The sequence below is a fragment of the Sesamum indicum genome, linkage group LG11 (genome assembly GCF_026168435.1).
Source record: "Sesamum indicum cultivar Baizhima isolate 11 linkage group LG11, ASM2616843v1, whole genome shotgun sequence".
In the NCBI taxonomy this organism is placed as follows: Eukaryota; Viridiplantae; Streptophyta; class Magnoliopsida; order Lamiales; family Pedaliaceae; genus Sesamum; species Sesamum indicum.
The window spans coordinates 2,816,740-2,832,075 of NC_142667.1; the positions used below are offsets into that span (position 1 = coordinate 2,816,740).

General features: G+C 31.8%; 1 long non-coding RNA gene across 2 annotated transcripts; it reads left to right on the forward strand.

The window, feature by feature from the left end:
* The first annotated feature begins 8,065 nt into the window (after nt 1-8,065).
* LOC148784997 (uncharacterized) lies at nt 8,066-15,118 on the forward strand. 2 transcript variants are annotated; one of them, XR_016062782.1, is made up of 3 exons: nt 8,066-8,245; nt 8,376-8,519; nt 14,986-15,118. It is a non-coding gene; the product is annotated as an uncharacterized LOC148784997 (long non-coding RNA). The 2 variants fall into 2 exon arrangements; XR_016062781.1 differs by lacking the exon at nt 14,986-15,118 and adding an exon at nt 11,884-12,697.
* Nucleotides 15,119-15,336: the final 218 nt, after the last annotated feature.

Genomic DNA, 15,336 nt, shown 5'->3' on the forward strand with positions numbered 1-15,336 from the left:
GCAAACTGGCAACCTATGTGAACTCTTTTAGGCTGAAAAAGACATTTTATGCATTGATAATTAATGTTAGAGGTCTGCAAACAAGTGGTTGGAAAATTCTTACCCGTACCAGGTTTGGCCAAACCAAATCAATCAAAAAACAAGTGTATCACACTTTCTATATGATTGTTCACTTTCCCTAAACTGTCCATCAATCACACGACAAGTGTATTGCACTTGCCATATAATTAGTTTAGGTTTGGCCAAACCAGGTCCGGGCTAGAATTTCTCCATGTGTTTCAGCGAACCTCATATGATGAGGATCATTTAATTAAAACGACTTGGCATTTGGTTTGTGAAGCAATAGATCTTCAACAATTTTTAAGGTTTCTAGCAGCCTGCAATTAAACCTTCAATATCAATACTTTTGTTGCAATTGATGAATAACTGATTGTAGGTCAACAAATAATTGCAATGGCATCTAAATGCTAGTGTTGTTTACATATGACGATTATAGCAAAGTGTTCTTTCGGAGTCAAGGTGCAAAAGTGCGGGAATTCTTTGCTAGTTTTTTTCAGCTGTAGCTTCTAGTTGCAGATTTGGCAATAATGATGGTTCGCCATTAATGGAAGTCGACAACAACCTCCTTGATTGAGGGACATATACATAACTTTGTATCATTGTTTGTTCTATGGTTTGCTTTGATGACGTGAAACAAACCAAGCAGCATGATCATCTGTACCAGACTGAAACAATCATCTTGAAGGTGCATCACCAGTTATAATTGTTGCCAATGCAAGTGTATCTAAAAAGGATAGGTGATCTAAATGTTGATGACACATTGGTGTGCTTCCTATGCCAACTTCCTGCCGCGGTGCATCTTACGAGAACCTTGTGGGCGGGAGCATGCACGGGTCTACACAGTAGTCAAGGAGATCTAGTGCTTGCAATTTTTAGTATTTACATTATCACATAATCATTTTATCAAGATTTGGAATTCGTTGAAGCACATTCCTTCAAGAGGATCTACATAGAATCGATGTTGAAAATATTTTTGTATTGACGAAGTCCCAACACAGAGACAACTAATGGTTGCTGCATATTCTGTCAAAAAATAATGCAATCAAAAGAAGATGGAAATATAATTGTTTTGAACAGTTTTAGGGAAGGGGATAATGTGGTGGATCTCCTGACAAATGAAGCATGTGACAGGAAGCAAATTACGTATTTCAGGGAATGAGATATCTATACCACTTAAAATATCTATCTACTTAGACATGTTATTGCCCCAACTTTTTCTTTAAATGATTTACAAGGGATTAGTACTCCTAGTTTTGAGCCCAGGATAATGGCATTTTTTTTCCGATCATCAATAAATGGGTAAGGGTCTTGCCTAAATGTTGAGTGTTCAATCATTTCTCAACAAATAAAGCTTGTTAGTATTACCTTAAGTTTGTTCAACCTCATTACAATAAAATAGTAGAGCCTTTAGAATCTTTCACTCATAAAAATCTTCATAGATCTTCCAACCGTATCACCAATTTGCAAGCACATTCTAATAGATATTAAGAAACATAAGATTTTTTTACTCCATATCGATTCTTCTCCTGGTGATTTAAACTCCAATTAGCTTTGAGATTAAGAAAATGACTCTTAGAACGAAAATAAGTTTTATACAATATATTTGGCTTGCTTTAGAAATATAAACATCATGAAGCTAAAATAGTGTTTGCATCATTCACAACAAACTCAGTTGGTTTTCCAAAGAAATACCTTTTTCTTTTATACAACCTCTTACACTCAAATGATTAATGAAAAGTGGCAACATCTCATGTTCATAGTATTTTTTGTATTATGAAGTCTGCAAAATATCTTCTCTATTTTTTAAACATCATTTTTAATTTTTTAAACACAATGATTACAGATTTTTATGGAACATGTCACGCCTCGAGCAAGCGAGCCCGTTGGACATAAGAATTGCCTCCAAACTCACTCTGTGCATCCTAAAGTACGGTAATCATGACTTACCGAAAAGGAATATAAAATGGATGTGCTTGAGTTCTTTGGTCAATGCTGATTTGTTTCTTATCTTATTAGATTCTAATATATGTGGAATGGGACATCACAATCACCGCTCATTTAGGATGTGATGTTCTCATCATGCAGTGAATTACGAAATGATCGATCGTTAGGTATCAGGATTCTGGAGGCGACTCTCGTGAATGTAGCATTTTATCCTGTAGGTTTAAGAGGTGGCTCCCCAAGCACATCGCACTTTGTCCCCAATAACACTTAGCTTACGACTCTGCTTGGAGATCGCTTTGATATCATTAGGTCACAACTTGGACACACATAGATCATTGGACACGAGAATTGCCTCAAACCCACTGAATTCATCATGAAAATTCATTATGACAACTAACCGAAAAGTTTATCCAGTGGATGCACTTGAGTTATTTCGCCAATGCTTATGTTGCTTATCATTTTAATCCGTAATCCTTGTGGGACAAGGTACCATAGAGCACGTATACTGTTTTCACCTTTATCTATTGCTGTCGTGTAAATTCTCACTATTAAGACATCATATTTTTTTATTTATTTTCATGCCTTTTATTTTTCATATTATGCTGATCTTATTTATTTTTCACATGCACATAAACCTACATACTTATTTTATTCTGTGTAAGAGCGTCGTCCATAGTTGGATATGTAACTATTATTGAACTAAATGATGGCTTCTTCTTTTGCATATTGTAGCCTTAAATATTTTGAACGGTATACAAGTACATTAAAATATACAACATTGAAGTTGTTTCGGTTATAGGATTGTTATGATCACTATATGAAGAAATTGTACATAACCAGCAAATGTTGCTTTGTTGGGTTGGGATGGACTTTATCCATAGCAATTAGTTGAAGTGGTACAGTTATTGAAATTATTCCTTGAGAATCGGGTGGTCATCAAAAGATTGAGTACTAAGTACTTATTCTATTTACTAAATCTACCACTTTAAAGTCTAAAAGTGCTAAAAAAAAAGGATATAATCTAACTCTTACAATGAAAATTATGAGCATAAAAAATTATTTGCTACATTAAATATTAGAACAATTTTTTGGTGGTTACTTGATCTCATTAATTCTACTTGAGAAAAGAGATTTGTTAAGTAATATTTGTATTTTAGTATAAAAAAGTGCTCATCTAATAGAAACACTTAACAATGCAACAAGAATTACTTTGCATTTGATGACTAAATTATATTGATGGAGAAAAATGTGAGAAGTGATATTATTGAATAAGGAAATTATTTATTGATCGAAATTTGGTATGAAAGGATTAAGGCAATGTGTCTCACTATTTCATTAAAAGTTAGATGGTCACTTTAATTTTTTGTTAAGAATTTCAATTGATGTTTATAGTACTTTCTTTCGTACAGGGCCACTTCTGACTAATTGACTATTGAGTCTATTTATCTCTTTTATCTAATATACCTACACTTTTAATTTTATCTTTGGCTTAGTTGAGGCTCTTTTTATTATAATGTGCTTCTTTTTCTTTCGTACAGGATCTACCTGAATCAAGCAGTAGACATTCAATTAAAAAGAGAAGTCGAGGCAGGTGTGTAGTACAAGGCACTTGGAAGGTCTCATTTGGACTTTTTCGACATCATCAACAAGGCTGCAATTATCATCTTGAAATGCACCAGGTATGTGCACTTTTCGATTCGGATTTATTTCTATATATATTTGAAATTTAAATCACTTGAGTGATCTCATTAACGATTAACGTGTTGTAGCTTCGGCTAATATTATGAATTTAGATAGATAATATCAAATGGTGCATGCTAACGGCTACCTATAATATTTGTGATAATATCTAAGTGAATATGGTGAACTTTTTGCAATCAAGAACTCATATATTATTTATTAGTTCATGCATAAACTATTTTTTTTAATATATTTAATAACTATAACCAATAGATATATATCTTTTATGTAAAGAAATTTTAAGATATTCTTCTTAGAATTAGTTAATTAAGCTTGCAAGGCAATACGTGAGAAAGCTCTTTACTAAAATTGATCAGTTTCTATTGTAGACATATTTTATTTCAATTGTAAACTAAAGTATTACTTCAATACCAATAGATTGTGAACTGATAGATTGATCGTTTGTTCCATTTTTGTTATATAATAACAAGTTATTGAATTGTGATGGAAAACAACAATGCTGAAATAAAATGGAAGTTGGAAATGTTGAAACATCTTTTCCTATACTTAAAGCATTATAAATAATTCTCACATGAGGATATTAAGAAATTTAATGAAGCAAACGTAAAATAAAATGAAGTAGTGGTTCTTTCCCCTTGTTTTTTATGGGTTTACAGGTAGTGTATCTATTAATCGCAATAGATGAAAATGAAATTAAACAAAAAATGTAAGATATGTCGCTCTAACAAGCACACTAAGTAATGTGACTCTCGTTAAGTTAATGAATATTTATGTGATAAATTAGGTTAATCATGGTATATAGTTTTACCAAATCAATATGGTAAGAAAATTGTAAACTGAATGTAGGTTAGATTTCATTACTATTTTCATGTTTTATTGCTTGAGATGTATGTTGATATTGTCTCAAGACTTAAGTTACGATATAGAGTTATGATAAGAAAGTAAGAAAAAGACTAAAGAATTGAAACCAAAGCTATTGTATAATCCATTATATATTTTATAAAGACTACATAATGTTGTAACATATGCAATCTTCAAAGGATGTGACAATTTTCATTGGATGTGCAGTGTGATTGGTTTATATAATCAAATGCACATGAAAATTAGAAATTCTTTTGATATTTTAATTTACAACTTCTAGGTACTGAAGTAATCTTTATCTCATTTTATGGCTTTCAAATAAAAAATTTAAAAAACATATTCAATTATTTTAATTATCTCTAACCCTCATGCACTAAAACGAAACAAAAGTAGATATTAGTGTGCAATCACGTGCATTTTTGCTATTACACTCATTTACGTTTCTTTATCTCAAAAACTTGATATTATACTTTATAAAATAAACTCGTCTATTCCACTAACATACATATCTCAGGTTGAAGCAGGGGAAAGGGACATGTATAAGATAATTCTACAAACTAATGAAGAAAAATTGGACATAAGAATGAAGAAACTCCCCCTCCAACAAGACGTGGTCCCTTCAACAGAAGTTATTGAATATATAAAAATCCAACCAAGAAACAAGTTATCTCTGCAAGAACGACTAGAGGGTTGGATACTACATATAAGAAAGCGAAATGCCTCAAATACAAGTGACAAAGTAATAATTGTTTAAAATTTTACATAAATAACTTGTAATCCTTTAGTTATGCAAAATTAGTATAACTAATATTTTTCAATCAAAATTCTCATGCGATAGTACTATATTCATGACAAAGTCACTCACAACTTCCGCTCTTTAAAAGAGGTTGCAACATTTATACTATTCAGCTGCCAGAGGAATGATCTAGTTCTTGCACAGGTAAATTCAATCCATAATTCAATTTTATTTATGACCAAAACTTATGTGGATATATTTTCTTTTCTGGCTTTTCAATTGTAGAAGATTACAATAAATTAACGCACTGTTATGTCATTTCTTCATGACCCGTATTGAAACTTTTCACAATATTCAGATTGGAGATGGAACTAGAATTAATATAAAAAATGTCCAAATTGTCAGTGAGATCGAAAAGAAAATGAAGGTATGTAGCATATCATTTCTTAAAAAAATGATTGGTTTTAGTTTGGTTGAATTTTAACTTATCTTTGTTATATGCTCTTATTTTAATAGGCATTCCATCAGAGACGGGCAATGGTAAACAAAATCAAATGGATGATGTAGAGTTGGAGATCTTTGCCTGTGCTTTAAACAACCCAATAATTGATTTATAGCCAGTCGAATCTCTCTTTATTCTTTTTCTACTATTTTGTCAATATTTACTATAAAAGAGGAAATTTTGAATTCGAACATCTTTTGTTCTTTCTAAAATCGTTTGATATAGTTGCCCAACTACAAATTAGATTAGGCTTGTATAAATCAATTTTATTATGCTATTGATAATTTTTTGTTTGTTCTTTACTCTTCATATAACACTTTGTTTGTAGAAAACTTATTCAATTATTTTAATTATCTGTAGCCCTCATGCACTAAAAAGAAATAACATTGTAAATTACTATGCAAGCATGTGCAATTTTGCTATTACACACATTAACATTTCTTTATCTCAAAATGTTGATATTATTATTTATAAAATAAACTCGTCTATTCTATAACATACATATCTCAATTTAAAGCAGGAAAAGGGACATGTAGCACAAAAGTGTACAAAATAATGAATAAAATTTGGACATTAAAGTGAAGAAACTCTCTCTCCAACAAGATTTGGTCCCTCTAACGGAAATTATTGAATCCATAAAAATCCAACCAAGATACAAGTTATCTCTGCAAGAACGACTAGAGGGTTGGATACTACATATAAGAAAGCGAAATTTCTCAAATACAAGTGACAATGTACTAATTGTTTAATATTTTACATAAATAACTTGTAATTCTTTAGTTATGCAAAATTACTATAATATAACTAATATTTTTCAATCAAAATTTTCATGAAATAGTACTATATTCATGAAAAAGTCACTCAAAACTTCTGCTCTTTAAAGGACGTTGCAATGTTTATAGTATTTAGCTGCCGGGGGAATGATCTAGTTCTTGCACAGGTAAATTCAAAATCCATAATTCAATTTTATTTATGACCAAAATTTATGTGGAAATGTTTTCTTTTCTGACTTTTCAATTATAGAATATTTTAAAAAATTAACGCACTTCTATGTTATTTCTTCATGACCCGTATTGAAACTTCCACAACATTCAGATGGGGGATGGAACTAAAAGTAATATAAGAAATGTCCATGTTGTCAGTGAGATTGAACTGAAGAAAGAAGGTATGTAGCATATAATTTCTTACAAAAATGATTGGTTTTAGTTTTGTTGAATTTTAACTCTTATCTTTGTTATAAGCTCTTATTTTAATAGGCATTCCATCAGAGTCGGGCAATGATAAACAAAATCAAATGAATGATGACGAGTTGGAGATCTTTGCATGAACTTTAAACAACCCAATAATTGGTTTGTAGCCAGTCAATGCTCTCTTTATTTTTTTTCTACTATTTTGTCAATATTTCCTTAAAAGAGAAAATTTTAAATTCGAACATCTTTTTTCTTTTCAAAATCGTTTGATATAGTTGCCCAATGAAAAATTCGATTAGGCTTGTACAAATCAATTTTATTATTTTATTGATAATTTTAATGAATTCAAAAGTGTCAATTGATTTTTCTATTCCAAAATATTTGAGAGTGATAAATTTTGTGGTGGCAATGAACCAATTAGTTTGTTTGTATAACTTTATTATAATTGCAATTAATTTCAAACTTAAAATACTAGAGTCCAGGTAACTGATATTAATTCATACATATCCTTATATTCCACACCATTAATTACATTAATTCATACCTATCACATATATCACAATAGATCCTTTGTTTAAAATGTTGTCGAATTTCAACAAAAATCCCAAAATGATTGAACTGCCAAGAGAGGTATATATGACTAATTTTTTTTTATTTTTGAGTATCAATTTTAACTCTATCACTTCTTTCAGTTTTCAAATTTTATTCAAAAACATTAGTTGTACATAAAGAATTTGCAAACATAAATGATTTATTACAATACTACAAATGTATAATTAATCTTCATAAATATTATGATGTTTCTCTTCTTCTTCTTTTTTTTGCCTTTTCTAGAGGAATCTGATTTAGAAAATAATTTATTAAATTGTATTTATAGATGGCTTGAATATTTATATTTCTTTCTAAAAATGCTTATTGACTAATTATTACATTAATATTAATTAAAAGAAACTAAAAACGAAGAAATTAAGAGGAAAATATCATGAGAAAAAGACAAAATGTAACTTCCATGCCTTCTGCTACCTCGTGTCGAGCTTTGCGGTTCAAAAAACAAACACATATATACACAACATTACTCACACACTCTCACTCAACACACAATCACACTTCACGTTTACTCACACCTTTTCTCCCTCAACATAGTTATTGCAGAACACTATTCAAGTCCATAGAGTACTGAGAGCGGAGAGCACTAGGAACCTTACCTCTGACTCTTTAAACGGTCGAGAAATGGCAGAAAACTCCAAAAATGTAAGATGAATTCTACGCATGTAGCTCCAATCTCCATTTTCTCAAGCATTTGATTCTTTTTTTTTTCTTCTTTAACCCTTATTTCTGAATCGAGTTGTTAATTCATCGTAGTTGTATGATTTACCAACAGAATTCTTCAAGAACGTACATCGAAGATTTTGGCTGTGTAATTTCGTCTGCACTGAATTCAAATTCACCCTATGAAGATTCCGGTGATGTGCTATCACCAGATCCCATCTCTTGTACTCTGTCGGCAAGTTTAATTGAGCCTCAGGTATATAATTAATTGTTGTTCTTTTTTCTCTCCATTTTGTTTTTAATTACTTTCCTTTCCTATCAATGTTTTGAAAAATAAATATTAGATTTTGAATATTTTAAGAGATTTTTTTCTATAATTAGGGTTCAACAAGAGATTCAACTTTAATTTAAGTTTGTAAATTCTTTCATTAGCTTCAACGTGCTCTACTTGCTACCAACGTCTCTTGCTCTCACTCTTAGATGCTCTGTTTTGTGTCAAGAAGTACCCTTGCTACCTTTTGTTTTATCTCCAAATTGTTCTTCTTAATTCCCTTTAAAACAATGCTTGCCCTCAGATCTTTTCACCTTAAAACTCAACGACCCAAGGTTCATAATTTTTCCCAAGACTAGCATGTCTAGCCACAAAAAGACATGTTCGGGATCAACCCAATATTATTCATGGCCGATTTTGAGGTGGTTATGGGCCTTTAAATGAGCCCCGAATGCATCCATCTTTAAACTCTGGTCAAGACCATGAATTAGCCCCATTGAGACATGGGCTAGGCTCAGACGAGGCCTGATTGTGCCATTTTTTTTATTGAAATTGAGATACTTTTTGGAATGAACTTAAATAATTTATGATTTTATTTTGAAATAAATAAATAAATAATCAAATAAAATAAAAAATTATAACAAAAAAGAGACTAATTAAAACCACATAATATAGTTAAAAAACAATTTAACTAACAAGCTAACAATAATGAACCTAAAGAATAACAAGCCCAAAAAAGATTTAAAATAAACTTTTAAAAACTACGTTCAGTATTAGTGAATTGATGTAGTAATTTAAAAAAAGAACAGTAAAGATAAAACTTTTTAGAGTTTCAAAAGTATAAAAAATTTCGAATAATTTACGTAAAAGAATAAAATAAAAAATATATGACATGTATTATTAAAAAAAAAATATTGGCCCGGTTAGACCGGCCCACTAGCTTGACCTAGGATTAGGAGATCTTGGGTCACTAGGCCGGGCCTACCCATATATCGATACCTACAATCATCTTCGAACTAGTCCTGAATGGACCAACCCACTTATTTTTATTGTGTCAATCCGATCCTAGGTTGGGTCCCTCTTCATCTCGACCCATCATGCATCGTGATCAGCGACCGGCAACCATATGTGTAGTACACGACCATTAAATTAACATTAGTTTGATGGAGGTTTGTCAGTTACAAGATATGATGTGAGATCCTTGTGACCAATAAAACTAAAATAATACTAATTCTAAAATTATGGGATGCAAAAATATGAATTTTGAATGCACATATAAGGAAAAATAGTTGAACACATTTCATATATCAATATCTAATATTATTGACTATTGAATGATGATAATTTAATTAAGACCAAAAACGATTGTTGTATCTCTTTGACTTGAAACTTGAAGATTTGATTAGTAAAATACTTCATATTTAAGACGTCGTAGGGAGAACATTCCAAATTCGGATATCTACTTGGCCAACTCTCTATTTTGAAAAACATAAATGATGAGGGTATTGTGGAGAAAATAGAATATCACAAAGGATTTAGGAGAAACATGAAGAGGAAAAAGGTGGAAATTTTTTGTGGTAATGATAAGAGTACAAAAGGAGGGAAAAAAAGTAAATAAATAAATAATATTAAAATTTTAAAAAAATATATAGTCATAAGAAAATATGTTTGTGACCCCAACTTATAGTACTAACTATCATGGCTCATAGTTGAAAATCATATTCTTCTAAGGGTTTAATATTCTAACTTACATTAATGGAGAAGAGAAGACATGAACTAGGATATCATCCATAATTATATACTAGTTTTCGTATTTACTCTGATATGTTGATAAAAAAAATTCTTTGCCTTCCATGTTTGGAAGCCACAAAAGTAATTGATTGTTCAACTATTATACATTCTCTCTTATCACCGCAAACATGTTTTTTATTTTTTATTTTTTTTCATAAGTCTCTCAGTGCGCAACTATTAGTTTGCCACGTAATGAGTTGGAAGGCATTTATTCCCTTATATTATCCTATCCTGGGACCAAATTAGATCTCTTGGTATGTTATTTTTCATACTAAGAGCAATAAATATTTTTTCTAGTAGTTTTGGTTTCGGTTCTAGATCCATCTGTCTATTCTCTATATCTTTAACAATATGCAACTATTTTTCATATCCAAAGTCCATTTTCTTTAAAAACTCATATTCACTATTATCTTAGTTAAACTTACATGATAAACCTTTCAACTTGTCCAACAACAGAAATTTGGTTAATATAGAAACAGGTAATAAGTAGCATCTCAATATCCATGATTTTTAATCTCTCAATAACAAGTTGAAGAGAAATTCAAACTCTTACAAAGGTTTAGTTAGCATTGAAGACTGTGAACAACATCATCACCCATGACCAAGATTGGATGTGGTACAAGTTGAAAGTGTCATTTACTCTACTAGGTAGAGAACCTTTGTCACGAAGTATTTCATGTGGATTTGGAATGAAAGATATCAAATAACAAAGGCAGCAGCGAAACCGATCACGACATGGACATACAAATGGTGGTGCAGCATGTCATTATGGGTCATGACTAATGCTAAATCTATGCAGCATAGTGATGATACAGTTTGTGATGAAGGTGTTAGTAACCAAACTCTAATGTGGCCAAATTGGAGAGTCGCAATGTTGAAACAACTAAATTTGGCATGCACGTCGGGTGGTAAGTATACTAGCAATGTGGTTGTGGGGAACCGAAGATTATTAAATGACTGTCAAATCTATCCATATTGATGGTGGTGGGTTCCAAGATATAAAAAATAGAGGCAAATTTTGCACAGAGCTATTCAGTTATGTGGTTCTCGATTCAGGACGTTGTCATCCATATTGATTGTAATAGTAATAACCATTGGTGAGATGATGGTAAAAATAAAAAAAGTCATACTGGTAACCTATGTGAACTCTTTTAGGTTGAAAAAGACATTTTATGCATTGATAATTAATGTTAGAAGTCTGCAAACAAGTGGTTGGAAAATTCTTACCCATACCAGGTTTGACCACCCCATATCAATCAAAAAACAAGTGTATCACACTTTCTATATGATTGTTCACTTTCCTAAACTGTCCATCAATCACACGACAAGTGTATTGCACTTGCCATATAATTAGTTTATGTTTAGCCAAACCAGGTCCGGGCTAGAATTTCTCCATGTGTTTCAGCGAACCTCATATGATGAGGATCATTTAATTAAACGACTTGCCATTTGGTTTGTGAAGCAATAGATCTTCAACAATTTTTACGGTTTCTAGCAGCTTGCAATTAAACCTTCAATATCAATACTTTTGTGGCAATTGATGAATAACTGATTGTAGGTCAACAAATGATTGCAATGGCATCTAAATGCTAGTGTTGTTTACATATGACGATTATAGCACAAGTGTTCTTTCGGAGTCAAGGTGCAAAGGTGCGGGAATTCTTTGCTAGTTTTTTCCAGCTGTAGCTTCTAGTTGTAGATTTGGCAATAATAATGGTTCGCCATTAATGGAAGTCGACAACAACCTCCTTGATTGAGGGACATATACATAACTTTGTATCATTGTTTGTTCTATGGTTTGCTTGGATGACATGAAACAAGCCAAGCACCATGATCATCAATTTCTAGCTTAAGCAATCATCTTGAGGGTGCATCACCAGTTATGAATGTTGCCAATGCAAGTGTATCTAAAAATCAAAAAGTATAGGTGATCTAAATGTTGATGACACATTGGTTCACTTCCTATGCCAACTTCCTGCCATGGTGCATCTTAGGAGAACCCTGTGCACAGGAGCATGCACGGATCGACGCAATAATCAATGAGATGTAGTGCTTGCAATTTTTTAGTATTTACATTAAAGCAATATCATTTTATCAAGATTTCGAATTGGTTGAAGCACATTCCTTCAAGAGGATCTAGATAGAATCGATGTTGAAAATGTTTTTGCACTGACGAAGTCCCAACACAGAGACAACTAATGGTTGCGGCATATTCTGACAAAAAATCATGCAATCAAAAGAAGTTGGCAATATAATTATTTTGAACAGTTTTAGGGAAGGGGATAATATGGTGGACTCCTGACAAATGAAGCATGTGACAGGAAGCAAATTACGTATTTCAGGGAATGAGATATCCATGCTACTCAAAATATCTATCTACTTAGACATGTTATTGCCCCAACTTTTTCTTTAAATGATTTACAAGGGAGTAGTACTCCTAGTTTTGAGCTTTCTCAGGGTACAGGAATTTTTTTCCCGATCATCAATAAATGGGTACGGGTCTTGCCTAACCCCCTCCCTAGTTACAAGAGGCCTAGGCACCCATAATCAATGTTGAGTGTTCAATCATTTCTCAACAGATAAAGCTTGTTACTATTACCTTAAGTTTGTTCAATCTCATTACAATAAAACAGTAGAGCCTGTAAAATCTTTCACTCATAAAAATCTTCATAGATCTTCCAACGGTATCACCAATTTGCAAGCACATTCTAATAGATATTAAGAAACATAAGATTTTTTACTCCATATCGATTCTTCTCCTGGTGATTTAAACTCCAATTAGCTTTGAAATTAAGGAAATGACTCTTAGAACGAAAATAAGTTACATACAATATATTTGGCTTGCTTTAGAAATATAAACTTCATAGGCTAAAATTGTGTTTGCATCATTCACAACAAACTCAGTTGGTTTTCCAATTAAATACCTTTTTCTTTTATACAACCTCTTACACTCAAATTTTTAATGAAAAGTGGCAATACGTTATGTTCATAGTATTTTTTGTATTATGAACTCTGCAAAACATCTTCTCTATTTTTTAAACATCATTTTTAATTTGTTAAACACAATGATCAAAGATTTTTATAGAACATGTCACGCCTCAAGCAAGCGAGCCCGTTGGACCTAAGAACTGCCTCCAAACTCACTCTATGCATCCTAAAGTACAGTTATGACACTTACCGAAAAGGGATATCAAATGAATGTGCTTGAGTTCTTTGGTCAATGCTGATTTGTTTCTAATATATGTGGAATGGGGCATCACAATCACCGCTCATTTAGAATGTGATGTCCTCATCATGGAGTGACTTATCGAATGATCGATCGTTAGGTATCAGGATTCTGGAGGTAACTCTCGTGAATGTAGTATTTTATCCTGTAGGTTTAAGAGGTGGCTCCCCAAGCACATCGCACTTTGTCCCCAATAACACTTAGCTTGCGACTCTGCTTGGGGATCGCTTTGATACCATTATGTCACAACTTGGGCCCACAAGATATTGGATACGAGAATTGCCTCAAACCCACCGAGTTCATCCTGAAAATTAATTATGACAACAAACCGAAAAGTTTATCCAGTGGATGCACTTGAGTTATTTCGCCAACGCTTATGTTGCTTATCATTTTAATTCGTAATCCTTATGGGACAGGGTACCATAGAACACGTATACTCTTTTCACCTTTATCCATTGTTGTCGTATAAATTCTCACTATTAAGATTTCATATTTGTTCACTTATTTTCATGCCTTTTATTTTTCATATTATACTGATCTTATTTATTTTTCACATGCACATAATCCTTCATACTTATTTTATTCAGTGTAAGAGCGTCGTCCATAGTTGGATATGTAACTATCATTGAACTAAATGATGGCTTCTTCTTTTGCATATTGTTAGCCTTAAATATTTTGAATGGTATAAGAGTACATTAAAATATACAACATTGAAGTTATTTCGATTATAGGATTGCTATGATCACTATATGAAGAAATTGTACATAAGCAGCAAATGTTGCTTTATTGGGTTTGGATGGACTTTATCCATAGGGATTAGTTGAAGTGGTTTAGTTATTGAAGTTGAGTACTAACTGCTTATTCTATTTACTAAATCTACCACTGTAAAGTCTAAAAGTGCTAAAAAAGGATATAATCTAATTCTTACAATGACAAATATGAGCATAAAAAAATATTTGCTAATTACATCAAATATTAGAACAATTTTTTGGTGGTTACTTTGAGAAAAAAGAGTTGTTAAGTAATTTTTGTATTTTAGTATAAAAAAGAGCTCATCTAATAGAAAAACTTAACAATGCAACAAGAATTACTTTGCATTTGATGACTAAAATATATTGATGGAGACAAATGCTAGAAGTGATATTATTGAATAAGGAAGTTATTTATTGATCTAAATTTGGTAATAAAGGGATTTACTTTGCAATATAAGGCAATGTGTCTCGCTATTTCATTAAAAGTTAGATGGTCACTTTAATTTTCTGTTAAGAATTTCAATTGAAGTTTATAGTACTTTAGTTCGTATAGGGCCACTTCCGACTAATTGGCTGTTGAGTCTGTTTATCTCTTTTATCTAATATGCCTACACTTTTTACTTTATATGTGGCTTAGTTGAAGCTCATTTTATTTTAATGTGCTTCTTTTTGTTTGGTACAGGATCAACCTGAATCAAGCAGTAGATATTCAATTAAAAAGAGAAGTCGAGACAGGTGTGTAGTTCAAGGCACTTGGAAGGTCTCTTTTGCACTTTTCCGACATCATCAACAAGGCTGCAACTATATTCTTGAAATGCACAAGGTATGTGCACTTTCGATTCGGATTTATTTCTATATATATTTGAAACTTAAATAACTTGAGTGATCTCATCGTTTTTTATTTCTTTTTTATTGTTTCATGCAAGATCAATGATTTTAGATGCATGTTAATCAATCATTAACGTGTGGTAGCTTCGGCCAATATTACGAATTTAGATAGATAATATCGGATGGTGCATGCTAACGGCTACCT